Source organism: Erithacus rubecula, assembly GCF_903797595.1.
Source record: "Erithacus rubecula genome assembly, contig: scaffold_229_arrow_ctg1, whole genome shotgun sequence".
Taxonomy (NCBI): domain Eukaryota; kingdom Metazoa; phylum Chordata; class Aves; order Passeriformes; family Muscicapidae; genus Erithacus; species Erithacus rubecula.
The window spans coordinates 52,349-66,268 of NW_027636090.1; the positions used below are offsets into that span (position 1 = coordinate 52,349).

General features: G+C 52.9%; 1 long non-coding RNA gene across 1 annotated transcript in view; it reads right to left on the reverse strand.

Moving 5' to 3' along the window:
• Positions 1–683: 683 nt before the first annotated feature.
• LOC306815793 overlaps positions 684–13,920 on the reverse strand; it is a 47,460-nt gene continuing 34,223 nt past the window's right edge. The window contains exon 4 of the long non-coding RNA XR_013777469.1: positions 684–721. This is a non-coding gene — a long non-coding RNA (uncharacterized lncRNA). The remainder of the gene's footprint in view (positions 722–13,920) is intronic.

Below are 13,920 nucleotides of genomic sequence, written 5' to 3' on the forward strand. Positions count from 1 at the left end.
CAGCACCAGCACATTCACATAGAGGAGAAGCCCTTCTGTTGTCCCGAGTGTGGGAAGGGCTTCAGGTACAAGTCCAACCTCGTCACCCACCGGCGCATCCACACCAGGGAGAGGCCTTATGAGTGTTCTGAGTGTGGGAAGAGCTTCTCACAGAGCTCACACTTGACCACGCACCAACGGAGGTACCACTAAGGGAAGCCCTGTGAGTGCCTTGAATGTGGGAAGAGCTTCATGTGCCGCTCCAGCTCCGTTCTCCGTTACAGGATCCGTGCTGGATGATCCCAGTGTCTCCCAGTGGGCAGAGCCCCAGTGATCTGTGTTGGGAAGACACCTGGCTGGGGGGGCTCCACATTCTCCTGGCTTCCCTTGGGTACCTGGATACATCCACAGACCAACATCACAAATCCATTGTGGAGAGCACATTTGTCGACTTCTGACCCCAGAAAAATATCATTTGTTGCATCTTCTGGTGGCATCAAGCAACACTGGGTGGCCTTGGAGGTCTTCTCCAATAAAAAACCATCGTTTTAATCCTCTCTGGCCAATGCACATCTTCCACATCCAAATGGGAACAGACTGGGGCAAATCCCATGATTTTGGAGACAGTGAAAGGGTTCTTCCCACCCAGCCAAGCATGTGGATGCTCTGCCAGCAGGGACACGTAAATCTTTTTTTTTTTGGCCTTGAAACAAAAAGGTTTCTGTTCATCCCTTTGAAAGTCCTGAAATTAGAGTAAAAATAAAGATGTTGAAGTAATGCATGGATGGGGAGATGTGGTAGACAATGACACAGGTGAGGTCATGGATGGGGACATGAGGGGACACAGCCTTTCATGGGGACATAGACATGGATGGAGACACAGGCCTAGCTGTGGACATAAGGGGACGTGGACATGGGTGGGGACATGAACTGCAACAGCATCAATGCCACAACCTGTGCCACCACAGTGTCACCTGCACCTCATCTCAGCCATGGCTAAGATGGTTGCCCAATGCACCACATCCCCACTGTCACTACTGCAATATCCCAGCCAAATGTCACCACCCACCAGGGTGGGAGGGTTGTTGACAAGTTGTTGTCAGGGCTTGTTCAGCTGGTGAAAAGCAGTGTGGAAGCAAGTGACAGCCACCAGGGTGTCCCAGGGCCACCACGTTCAGGGGACCCCTGGGGGACAGGGCAAGGATCAGTGCCACGCGGGGTGTCACTAGAGGTGTCCTAGTGGCAGTGTCCCCACAGGTGTGGCGACATTGTCCCCTGCTGTGTGTCCTGGTAGCATTGTGTCCCCTCTCCTCTGTCCCCATCCTCCACCATGGTTCCCTGTCACCCCTCTGTGTGTCTCAGTCCCCTTCCATGTGCCCCTGTCTCTCGTCCTGTGTTCCTGTCCCCCACCCCTAGCATGGCCTAAGTACCTGAGGTCCCAGGCCCGTGTCCTTCAGGGTGTCCCCATGTCCCTCAGGATGTTTCTGTGGCTGCTCCTGGCACTGAGTGTCTGCACTTGCCCCAGCACAGGTAGGGACAAGCCGTGACACCCTGTGACACCCCATGAAAACCTTTCTCCTCTGATTTTGGGTCTTTTCCCCCTATTCTGGATACTTGCTCCCCTATTTTGTGTCTTCCCCTCTTTTGGGTCTTTCCCACTTATTTTGTTTCCTTTCCCCTTATTTTGGTTCCCTTCCTCTTTTTTGGATCATTTCCTCCCTTTTCCACCCTTTCCCCCATATTCAGGCACCTTCCTGCTTCTGGTACTTTTGTGGATGCCTTTCCCCTCCTCCAGTCCTCTCCCCACCCCTTAGTCCTCCTCACCCCCCCACTGGTTGCCCCCCAGTTGTTGCCCCACACCACATGGACTCGGTGCTCACCATCCTGGACACACTTGAGACTCAGGCCTGGGGCAACTCCCCCAGCACTGCCACGGCCTTGGGGAGGGGGTTGGGGGTCTGCAGCACCCCGGGGTGCTGAGCGGTGCTGGGTGAACGCCCCCCGGCTCTCACTGCAGACCAGTGGCAGCTCCTGGCCGAGCTCCTCCACCACGACCCGGTGACCCCGGAACTGGGGGCGGTGCTGGCCCCCGACAGCTGCCCAGCTGTTGGTGTCCCAGTGTTCTGCCCTCCTCCAGGAATAAACAACCTCCTGGGACACCCCCCCAAATCTCCCCAAAGGGCATTTGTGGCTTAGCTTTGGATTCCTTCAAGCTCCAAAAATCTTCCCCTACACCCTCAAAAACTCCCTCTGACGGAGACCCCAGGGGCGAGCTGCCCCTCTGCGGTCACTGTGAGATGGGGGGACAATGTCCCAGGGGCGGGAGGGCTGCGGACACAGCGAGGGCTGGACTGCGTGGTCCCTCCGCTTCCAGTTCCTGCTCCTCATCCTCTATCCCAGCTCTTCCTCCCACTCCTCCTCCTCTTCCTCCTCATCTTAATCCCTCCACCTCTTCTCCCGCTGTTTCTCCATCACTGCTCCCCCATCCCCACTGCTCCTGCCCCGTTCCCAAGCCCTTGCAGCCCGTGGCAGGAGCAGGGATGGAGCCGGGACAGGTCGGGATGGGCAGCGCGGAGCTCTCGGCTGCTGCCACCCACTGGGGGTGGGGGAAACCCGGCCTGGGGAAAAGGAGAGGGAAACTGGGAAAACTGGGGGACAGCAGATCCAAAGTGGGGCTTGCTGGGGACCCTGGGTGGGAAATTCCATCCCTTTGGACTCTTCCCAGACACCTGGAGATGCTGGAGCAGGGACTGCAGAGATGGGTGAGGGATCCCAAGAGTGGGATTTTGGGGACAGTATCTGTGGGAATGGGAATGTCCTGCTCCTTTCCCAAGGCAGGGTCACATCCGAGCCAGGTGTGCAGGGCAGGACCTTGCCCTGAGCCTTAGCACTGTCCCACCTGCAGTATCTGCTTCCCCTCGGCCTCTTCCTCCTGTGGCCACAAGCCCAGCTTGGTGTTGAACAAAGGGGCTGGGGTCATCCCATGGTGGGGGCTGCCCACCCCCTCTGCCCCCTCTCCAAATTCCCTCCCGGGGGCTGCAGGAGCTGGGGCAGGAGCCCTGTGGGGAGGGAAAAGGGGGTGACACCAGGATTGGGTTATAGTGGAGTTGTAACTGTGGCCAGGGAAGAGCAGGGTGAGAACATGTGAGAGGAACAATTGTGCACACAGCCAGGGCAGGGCAGGAGGAGGGGCAGGAGCTGCTCCAGGGGCTGGAGCTGATTGCCCTGACATTCCATGGTGCAGTCTGTGCTGAGGCAGCCGGGCCCCTGCAGCCCATGGAGGGCACGGAGTGCAGAGATGCACCTGCAGCGCCTGGAGGAGCCCGTGCCGGAGCAGGGGGATGCCTGAGAGGAGACTGGGACCCCATGAGAAACCTGTGCTGGAGCAGGGACCTGGCAGGGACCTGCAAACCCGTGCAGAGAGGAGCCCACGCTGGAGCAGGGTCCTGGCAGGACTTGTGAGCTCATGCAAGTGTGACTCACTTTGGAGCAGTTAGTGAAGAACTGCTGTCTGTGAGATGAACTCACCTTGGGGAAGTTCATGGAGAAGCATCTCCAGAAGGAACCTCATGGTGCAGCAGAGCAACCACTCCTCTCCCCGAGCAGCAGGAGAAACAACACATCATGAACTGACCCTGCACCCACTGAGGCAGGAGGTAGAGCTGGGAAGGAGGGAGAGATGGGCAGAAGGTGTTTTTAAAGCTTCATTTTACTTCTCACTATGCTGCTCTGATTCAATTCATTTAAATTCAATTAATATCTCTAATTTCAAACCTGTTTTTCCCATTATGGCATTTGCTGCATGATCTGTTCCAGTCCTTATCTCAACCCATGAAGCCATCATTATGTTTTCTCTCTCCTGTCTATCTCTGGAGGGGAGTGAGAGAGCAGCTTTGGTGGGTGTCTGGCATCCAGCCAGGGTCATCTGACAGCACTTCCTTTCTCTCATTCTTTCTTTCTTTCCAGAGGTCACAGTGCAGAGGCTGAGTGTGGCTTTGATGGGGGCAGTGAAGGTGCTGGGGAGCAGCAGGGACAGGAGCCCCAGGGATGTGGGACAGGCATGAGAGGGGCCCAGGCAGCTGGCAGGGGGCAGCAGGACAACGACCCTGACAAGGTCAGGTGCACAGGGCAGATGTGGAATTTCACAAATCTAGGACCATCTCAATATACCACCTTCATTGCACCAGATACCAACGGAGGCACCACTGAGGGAAGCCCTGGGAGTGCCCTGAGTGTGGGAAGAGATTTGTGCCAGCCTTAGGTTGCAATGCAAGACATAACCAGAAGTATATATTCTATCACCATCTGTTAAAACCAGGTAGAGCAGTGTTCCTTATCTTTTCCATGACTCATCCCTCATAACTGTGGGGGGGATGGGATGTGGGGGAGGGGGGGAATATCCTCTGTTAATAGGCCAGCTGTTAAAGCCAGGTGCAGCTGTTTTCTTTACCTCTTCCAGGACCCACGCTCTGTCTATGAAGATATCTTTGGCTAATAAGCCACTAAATCTCACTGCAGGACTGATCAAATTACATCCTCAATTTGAGATGCCACCCTCATCCATGAGGAAGTGCCAAAAAAAGTCTGAAAATTTGAAACATCAGAGAAGCCTTTTTCCATTAAATTTCCAGAGGAAGATCAAGTCCATCTTCATCACCACTAGACTTAAAAAAGAAGCTACACCTTTCTCCAAAATCATTGTTTCAACAAAACCACATCTACCACTCCAAGAAAACTACAGCCACCATTTAATCACACTGCTAGCAACACCCTGACCAACAGGGCGTCAGGCTGTATTCTGACTATGTCAGTACTCTGCTTTTTATACTACTATATTTTTATTTTAATTTTCCTAGAAAACACTGTTATTCCTATTCCCATATGCTGAAGGAAAGCACTGCTTCAGCTAGTGAGAAACCCTCCCCTGCCTCACAGAGGGACAGTCTGATGATGCAGCAGTGGAACACACAACATTACAACCCTCCAGGCTCCAGCTGAGCTGCAGGGGCAGGCACAGCCAGCAGCAGTCACCCTTGTAAAAACTAAAAAGTCTAAGATGAAATGAGAGCACCCAGTTAATAAAGATAAGAAAGGAGGGTCCTCACAACCTGTAGAGGAGTCAGAGGTTGAGATTATCACTGATTCCCTGTAGTATAAAAGTCTCTGTAATTTGCAAAAAGACATTGTATGATGGGGGCATAAGGTTTATACAATCTGATTACTTCAGGTCCGGAATTTTTTGGGTACAGGTGTACAACTGGATGGTACTGAGGCAAGGAATTTGGGATCCTTGACCCAGGACTCAGGTGTGGATCAGGTAGTCGTAAGGGAGCCAGACCCCCTTTCCCTCTGGGAGTAGTTTTTAATGAGTGTAAGAGAGAGGTTTTTCCACAGAGAGAGAATGCAGGAGCACCACCATAGAATGCACTGGAAGAGCCTTGAGGAAGGGATCCAGCAGCTGAGAGAAGTGGCAGCACTGGAGGTGCTCTTTGGGAGGGGTGGACAGCATGACAATGGCCATGACAAAGTCAGGTGCACAGGGCAGATGTGGAATTTCACAAATCTAGGACCATCTCAATATACCACCTTCATTGCAATGATTAATGCTGGTAACAACCAAGAGACTGGGTTCTGTCACCAACAAGCTCAGAAATTACAAGAGTATGATCAACAGCCCGATGCAGACTCATGTCTCTGCTCTGGCTAAGGAACTCAAAGAGGAGTTTAAGAGATGAGGGAGATAAGGGAGGAGATGAGGAAGATCAATGCAGCATGAGTACGAGTCACAGGCCCCAAAGTCAGAGCCCAACACCCCCCAGCTAGGGAGAGAGGGTACACCCCACAAGCTGACCAGTGGTTCTTTTTGCACAACCATGGGGAAAACAGGAAAAGGTGAGATGAGAAACCCACCTCTGTCCTGGCAGCACGGGTGTGTCAACTCAGGGAGGGAAATGTTAACAGAGGGAGCTCCACTAAAGTGAAGGGAGCCTCCCATGACCAAGCTGCCAGGTATTACAGAAAGGAGGATAACCTGTGAGATCCCCTTAAAAGAACCTCTAGTATGTATGCCCAAAAAAGAAATAATAACCAGGGCTAGAGGGGCTCTGCCTCGAGCCAGGGAGAGGCATGGGAAAGCCAGGTCTTTTGGATGGAGTAGATCCAATGCCCTGGCACATCAGAGCCACAGAAACATGAGGCGTTAGTTGATACTGGTTCACAGTGTACCCTAATGGCATCAGGACATGTGGGGGAAGAACCTGTTGCCATTGTTGGGGTGACAAGAGGATCACAGGAAATGACTTTGCTGGAGGCTGAGGTGAGCCTGACTGGGAAGGAGTGGCAGAAACATCCAATTGTGACTGGCCCAGTGTTGCATCTGGTTGTTAATTAGGGTGGTAGCTAATAAAGGAGCAGGAAAGGCCTTTGCAAGGGTTTTATAGAGATGTTTATTTCAGCCACAGATCTGCATCATCCAGAGTTCAGGGAACAAAGGCAATGGGGCTTGTGGGGGCTTCAGGTTTGGTACATGGGATCAGCAGGCGGGGAAAACTTTAGGGGCCAATTACCAGGGGACAGGGGGTGTCCAAGGGTGGGGTTAGGGCAAAAAGGCCAACAGGGGAACAGAGTGGGAGTGACCAAAAGGCTGACAGACAGGGAGAGGGGCACAGGGTTGACCCAGGGAATAAAACAGGGGTTGCTTTCCCTAATTGGGAATGCCTTTGGTCTCCACAGCCCAGATGCTCTGTGTATTCTAGGCACAGACTTTCTCAGGAACAGCTATTACAAAGATCCAAAGGGACTCAGGTGGGCTTTTGGAATAGCTGCTGTAGAGGCAGAGGGCATTAAGCAATTGAACACCTTGCCTGGACGATCAGAAAACCCCTCTGCAGTAGGACTCTTGAAGGTAGGAGAGCAACAAGTGCCAATTGCCATCACGATGGTGCACTGCCAGCAGTATCAGATGAATCAAGATGCCATGATCCCCATCCATAAAATTTTGGCTAGAAACCCAAAGGGTGGTCAGTAAAACCCACTCATCCTTCAACAGCTGCAATTAGCCTGTGGGCAAGTCTGACAGAAAATAGAAATTGACTGTAGACTATTGTGCCTTGAATGGAGTGACTCCACTGTGGGAGCTAAGACAGAGAGTACCATGGATTTAATTAGCATAAGCAGCTGGATAACCAAGATGCCTTGGCAAGAACACAGAGAGCTTTGAAGATTGCATGAAGATTGGATCAAGACTGGTGACAGGAAAGAAGACTGAATTAAGTAGAAAAGTTGCAATATGTGTGATGGTTAACCCAATCAATGCACTAAAAAAAAAATACTAGCCTTCCTAAAAATAGTATATAAGCATATGTAGCTCACAGTAAATTTGGATTCTGATCACCAGTCAGTAGTTCCTGTCTCTCTCTCAATAGTTGCTGAGTGCTGCTGTGCCAGACATGCTGGAACTCCAGTACGAGCTGGAGTCCAAGGCAGCAAAGTGGCACCACTGACATTGCAATTTTTCAATGCATTTTTCTCCATTCCTTTGGCAGCAGAGTGCAGGCCTCAGTTTGCTTTCACCTGGAGGGGTGTCCAGCACACCTGGAACCGACTGCCCCAGGGCTGGAAACACAGCCCCACCATCTGCCATAAACTAACCCAAACTGCACTAGAAAGGGGAAAAGCTCCAAAACATCTACAGTATACCAGTAACATCATTGTGTGGACAAACACAGCAATAAAAGTGTGTGAGAAAGGAGAGAAGATCATCCAGATTCTGCAGGAAGCTGGCTTCACCATCAAGAAGAGCAAAGCCAAGGGACCTGCCCGAGAGATCCAGTTCCTGGCAGTGAAGTAGCAGGATTGATGGCGTCAGATTCCCTCTGAAGTTATCAATAAGATCACTGCAATATCTCCACCAACCAGCAAGAAGGAAACACAAGCTTTCCTAGGCACCATAGGATTTTAGAGAATGCACATTCCTGAGTACAGCCAGACTGTGAGCCCTCTCTACCTGGTTACCTTAGAGAAGAACAATTCCAACTCCAGCCCTGAACAGTAACAAGCCTTTGCCCACATTAAGCAGAAAATCGCTCATACAGTAGCCTTTAGCCCAGTCAGGACAGGACCAAAAGTGAGGAATGTGCTTTACTCTGCAGCCAGGAACAATGGCTTGTCCTGGAGCCTTTAGCAGAAGGTGCCTGGGGAGACTCGAGGCTGAGCACTAGAATTCTAGAGCCAAAGTTACAGAAAGGCCGAAGCCAACTACACTCCCAAAAAAATAAGAAAGTTCAATCCACCTCAAAAGTAATTAGTACAAAAGCACAACTCCTCTTGGCACCCCAACTACCCCGGTTCTGGAGTGGATGTTTAAAGAAAAGGATCCCTCTACCCACCACACCACCAACACTACATAGAATAAATGGATTGCCTTCATCACACAGTGAGCCTGTATTGGAAATCCGAATTGCCCTGAAATTTTAAAAATAATTACAAACTGGCCACAAGATTAAAACTTTAGTCTCACTAACAAAAAGGAGCAGAAACAAGTAACCCAGGCTAAAAAGCTCCACCATACAACCAACTACCAGCACAAGAAACACGCTGTGCTCTTGTCACTGACAGTTTCTGTCTCATGGTTGAGATGAACCAGAAGTGGAAAGTGGCCGCAGGGAGCCCCACACGACGAGTCACACAAGCTACTGAAGGAGAAGGTGAATCAAGTGCACTTGCTGAACTCAAAGCCATTCAGCTGGCCCTGGACACTGCTGAAAGAGAGAACTGGCCAAAGCTCTACCTTTATACTGAATCATAAATAGTAACCAATGCTCTGTGGAGTTAGCTAGAAAGGTAAAAAAAGGCCAGCTAGCAACATAAAGGAAAACCAATTGAGGCTGCTGATGAGTGGAAAAACATTGCCACTCAGACAAACTATCTGTAAAAGTCCATTTTGTAGATAGGCATGTCCCCAAAAGGTAGGTAATAAAAAACACCAAAAGAACAAACAAGTAGATCAAGCTGCAAAAATAGAGATGGCACAAAAAAATTTAAATTACAAACATAGGGGAGAGTTGTTCCTAACTCAATAGGCCCATATTGCCTCAAGCCATCAAGGCAAAAATGCCACCTCTAAGTAGGCACAAAACTGAAAAGTAGATTTAACCATAAATAGAATTTCTCAAGTTATCCATAACTGTAAGACATGTGCTAAAATCAAGCAAGCCAAGCCGATAAGCCTCTCTAATATGGGGGGCAGTATTCCAAATATAAGTATAAAGAAGCCCAGCAAATGAACTACATCACACTGCCTCAAACCCCCCAAGGCAAGTGCTACGTGATCACAATTGTAGAAGCCACCACTAGATCATTAGAAACCCACCCTGTACCTCACACTACTACTCAAAACACCGTCTGAAGCCCAAAAAAGCAAGTCCTATAAAGACACAGCACCCCTGAGAGAATCGTCAGACAACAGGACCCATTTCAAGAACAGTCTTAGAAACACCTCAGCCAAAAACCAGGATATTGAATAAATATATAATATCCCTTATCATAAATCAGCTGCCAGGAAAGTTGAACAGTACAACAGACTACGTAAAATTACCCTAAAGGCACTTGGTGGGGAGGCCTTCAAAAATTGAGAAATGAACTTAACAAAAGCCACCTAAATAGTCAACACCTGAGAGTCCATCACTCAAGCAAGTCCTGCCCAGTCTGAACCCTTGCACACAGTGGAAGGGGATAAAGTCCCTGTAGTACATAAAAAAGGTATTTTAAGGCTGTTTAGATTAGTCTAACCTCAAGCAAAGGCATAACCTACCTAAATAAAATCCAAAATTTGAAACATCAGAGCAACCTTTTCCCACTAAATTCCCAGTGGAAGACCAGGACCATCTTCATCACCACTAGACCTTAAAAAAGAAACTACACCTTTCTCCAAAATCATGTTTCAACAAACCACATCTGTCACTCCAGGAAAGCTGTAGTCAGCATTTAATCACACTGCTAGCAACACCCTGACCAACAGGGCGTTAGGTTGTATTACAACTATGTCACTGTTTTGCTTGTTGTATTACTATATTTTTATTTTTATTTTCCCAAGGAATAACTGTTATTCCAATTCCCATCTTTGCCTGAGAGCTCATTAATTTCAAAGTTACATTAATTTAGAGGGAGGGAGTTTACATTTTCTGTTTCAAGAGAGGCTCCTGCCCTCCTTAGCAGACACCTGTCTTTCAAACCAAGACACTGCACTGCTCCATCTCCATCCCCCACGGCAGGATGATCCCCAGTGACCCCCAGTGGGCAGAGCCCCAGTGGTCCCAGGTGATCTATGTTGGGAAGACACCTGGCTGGGGCTCCACATCCTCCTGGCTCCCCGTGGCCTTTTCTTTCTGGATTTTCTTTGCCCTTCCCAAACACACAAAACTGGGGTAAAAATAAATAAGTTGAACTAAGATGTGGAAGGGGACATGGGGGGATCTTCCCAGGGATAAGAGAGATGCTGGGTCCGAGGGAGTTGAGGGTTCCTGGGAGGGACTGGGGGGTTGCACAGGGCTTTGGGCACCCCAGTCCCAGCAGCTCCAGCTGCACTGGGAGATCCTGGTGGATGTTCTGGGACAGTTGATCAAGGACCCCCTGCCCTGGAACTGTCCCCATGTCCCCCTGCCCATTCCCCTGTCACCTCACTCCCAGTCCCATCCTGCTCCCATTCCAGTCTGGATCCCATTCCCTCTTTCATTCCCTGTCCCATATTCTGTTTGGTTGCCTTTCCCATATTTCCAGGTCCATATTCCTTGTCCTGTTCCTATTCTCATATTCCCATATTCCTATTCTCTCATTCCCATACTTCCATTTCTATAATCCCTGTCCCATTTCATAGTTCCCACTCCCAGTTCTACTCCCGTATTCCCATTTCCAATCCTGGTCCCATCTTCCTAATCCTCATCCCATATTCTCTCTCTGGTTGCTGTTTTCACATTCACCGTCCCATTCCATGTTCCTTTGGGCATTGCTCATGGCCCCCAGCTGGCCCCAGCAGCCCATCCTGCCAGCAGCCCTGGGCTCAGAGCCCTCCCTCCTGCTGGGGCCGTGCAGGGGCCACGGGCCTGCCCCAGGCTCCTGTTCTGCCCCAGGAGCAAGGCTGCAGCTCCAGCCTTTGTGCCCTGGGCCGCAGCAGCCCAGGGCAGGCCCAGCTGCAGAGCTCCCAGCCCCGATGGGTTCCACTGCAGCACTGCTGAACACTGATCCCCATCCCAGATTCTCTCTCCGCTTGCTGGCTGCACACTCCCTGTCCTGTTCCCATATTCCCATCCCAGCTCCCATTCCCGGTCTCTATCCCCATTCCAGGCCCCGTTCCCGGTACCTCTGCCGTATTCTCGGCCCTGTCCCTACTCCCGGTCCCTGTTCCCTCCTACCAGACGCCGCCGCCATCGCTCTGGCTCCCCTCGCTCTCACATGACCGGGAAAACCGCGCGCTGCTCGAGCCCACCAATCACAGCGCGCGATCGCTCCTTTATTTGCATAACCACGCCCTTGTGCTTGGCCCCGCCCACCGCCGCCTGTAGCCGCGTCCCGGCGCTCCTTGCTCTCAATGCTCCCAGTAAGAGCGGTACTGGGGGGGAAAGCGCTCCCAATTCCTTCCCAGGGCTCTCAGGATCGCCTGCGGTGTGCCCAGTACCGCTCCCAGTGCTCCCACTATCATTCCCATCGCCGCGCGGGGCGAGGCCGCTTTGGAACCTCCCAGAGCAGAGCGCGGCTGCTTTTGGGTGTCGACACCTGCCCGGGCCGAGCGGGGAACGGAGGGGGAGCGGGAGGAAGAGGAGGAGAGGGAGGAAAAGCAGGGACCCAGGAGAAGCAAGAGCAGGAGCAGGAACAGAAAGAGGGGGAGTGGGGGGAAAAGGAGGAGCCGCAGAACCTCGCGCGTAGCCCGGCCGCCCCCTCAGGCGGCAGCTCAGCGGGTACGGCAGCATCGGCCCTCCCCTGGGAGAGGAGGTTAGCGGGGAGGGGCGCTGGCCACAAATCCATCGCGGGACTCTAGGGGACGGCTTTTTCCAGGGCAGGGGATGTTTGGATCTTTGGAGCCAACAGCTGAGCTGGAAATGCCCCTGAATGGATCGTGCCGGGTCCCATGTGGCGGTCACTTTTTACCGGCGGGGAGGGGGCGATATCGGCTGTGGGGCTCCCCGGCAGAGCCGGGGGGGAAGGCGGGAGCCCCGGAGCGGGGAGAGCGCAGAGGGGCGATCCCGGAGCCGGGGGACCCCCGGCAGCCTGGAGGGGTGCGGGAGGTTGGTGCTGAGCGGGCTCCGGGCCCCCGAGGCTGAAAGGGGCGCTGACTGCTCCAGCTGCCCTTGGGCAGCGCCACCATCAAACCCAACGTGCTCAGCCCTTGTTTTCCCCCCCAAACCAGGATTTCCCATTCCCAAACCTTGGCCGAAGGAGGAAGAAGAAGCCGTGAGGAAGATGGTCCGGGAACCCGAGGCAGGTGAGCAGAAAGTCACTGCCTCTTTCCCCCTCTGTCCTGCTCCATCTCCCAGCCCAGCACGGCCCCGGCTGCAGGACAGCCCCGCTGTGTGCGCTGTCCTGACGGGGACGCAATGGGGGAATCTCCTTCCCTCTGGTACGAAGGCAAATCCCATCCTCTCCTTGTCCTTCCTCGCCCAGACAAGGAGCAGAGGATGGAGACTAGGGAGGACAAATCCCCGCAGCAGTGTGTCCTCAACTGTCCCCCCGTACTACATGGACTCGGTGCTCGCCATCCTGGATGCCCTCGTGTCCCTGCCCCGGGCCTGTGGATCTCCACTTCCAAGAGATTCAGAGCTGGCCCGGCTGCCAGGGGACACTGGCACTCCGGTTGGGTGGCCTGGTGATGTTGGTGGGAGGGGGTTTGGTGTCATCTTCGGACCGAATGTGGGTCTTGTCCACTCTGCAGTGAAGAGCAGCCAGGGCCAGGGAGCCTGGGATGGATGGGTACAGGAGAGGTTGGACACTGGTCCAGATGGACACCAGAGCCATGGATCCCATTCTGGATGGACACTGGTCTGGATAGATATCAGAGCCATGGATCCCATTCTGGATGGACACTGATCCAGATGGACACCAGAGCCATGAATCTGCAACGTGGTGGGTGCGGGGTTGCGCAGAATCCTCAGGGGGATGATGGGGGTGGAAGTGGCCAGGGCTGACCCCAAAAATGCTGTCACCTGCCGTCCTGTAGGATGTGGGCCACGCCCTGCTTTGGGGCACTGGTGACAAACTGGTGGGTGGCGGTGACAAAAAGCGCAGGTGCCACCTCGGAGATGGCACAGCGAGGGGGTCCTGTGCACCAAGCCCCCGCCCCTGAGGGTGACAAAGGGGGATCAGTGGCGTTCCCGAGGGGAGTCCCCCTGTGCCCGCGGCATGGGTTGGGGGGCACCCATCACCCTGTCCCCCTGTCACTCTGTTCCTCTGTCACCAGAAGGGGTGGGGCCTCAGGGGGGCTGGTGTGGGCACTCACTGGGTGGGGACCTCTTCCCTGGGTGGGCAGGGACATCTCGAGAATTTGGGACTCCACAAATTGGGACCCTTCAAGGTGGGGATGCCAGGCTGGGAGTGCACCCCCACCACCCCCGAATCCACCCCATGGACCTCTCCAAATTATTTTCTCTATCTCATCATTCCAAATTCAGCCCCCTCAAATGCCTCCCCTGTTCCATTGACCCCAAATCCAAGCCCAAAATTCTTCTCCCCATCCCACCACCCCCAAATCCAACCCCTGGACCTTCCAAAATTACTCCCTCCATCCCACCGCCATGTAATGCAGGCCCTGGACCTCCTAAAATGGACTCCCCCCCACCACACATGGAGGTGGAAGCCCCGCCGGACACTCCCGAGCCCCCTGCCCTACCGAAGACCTGCAAATGGCACACCGTGACCACTGCCACACCCAGAAGGACTCTGAAGGGATGGGGG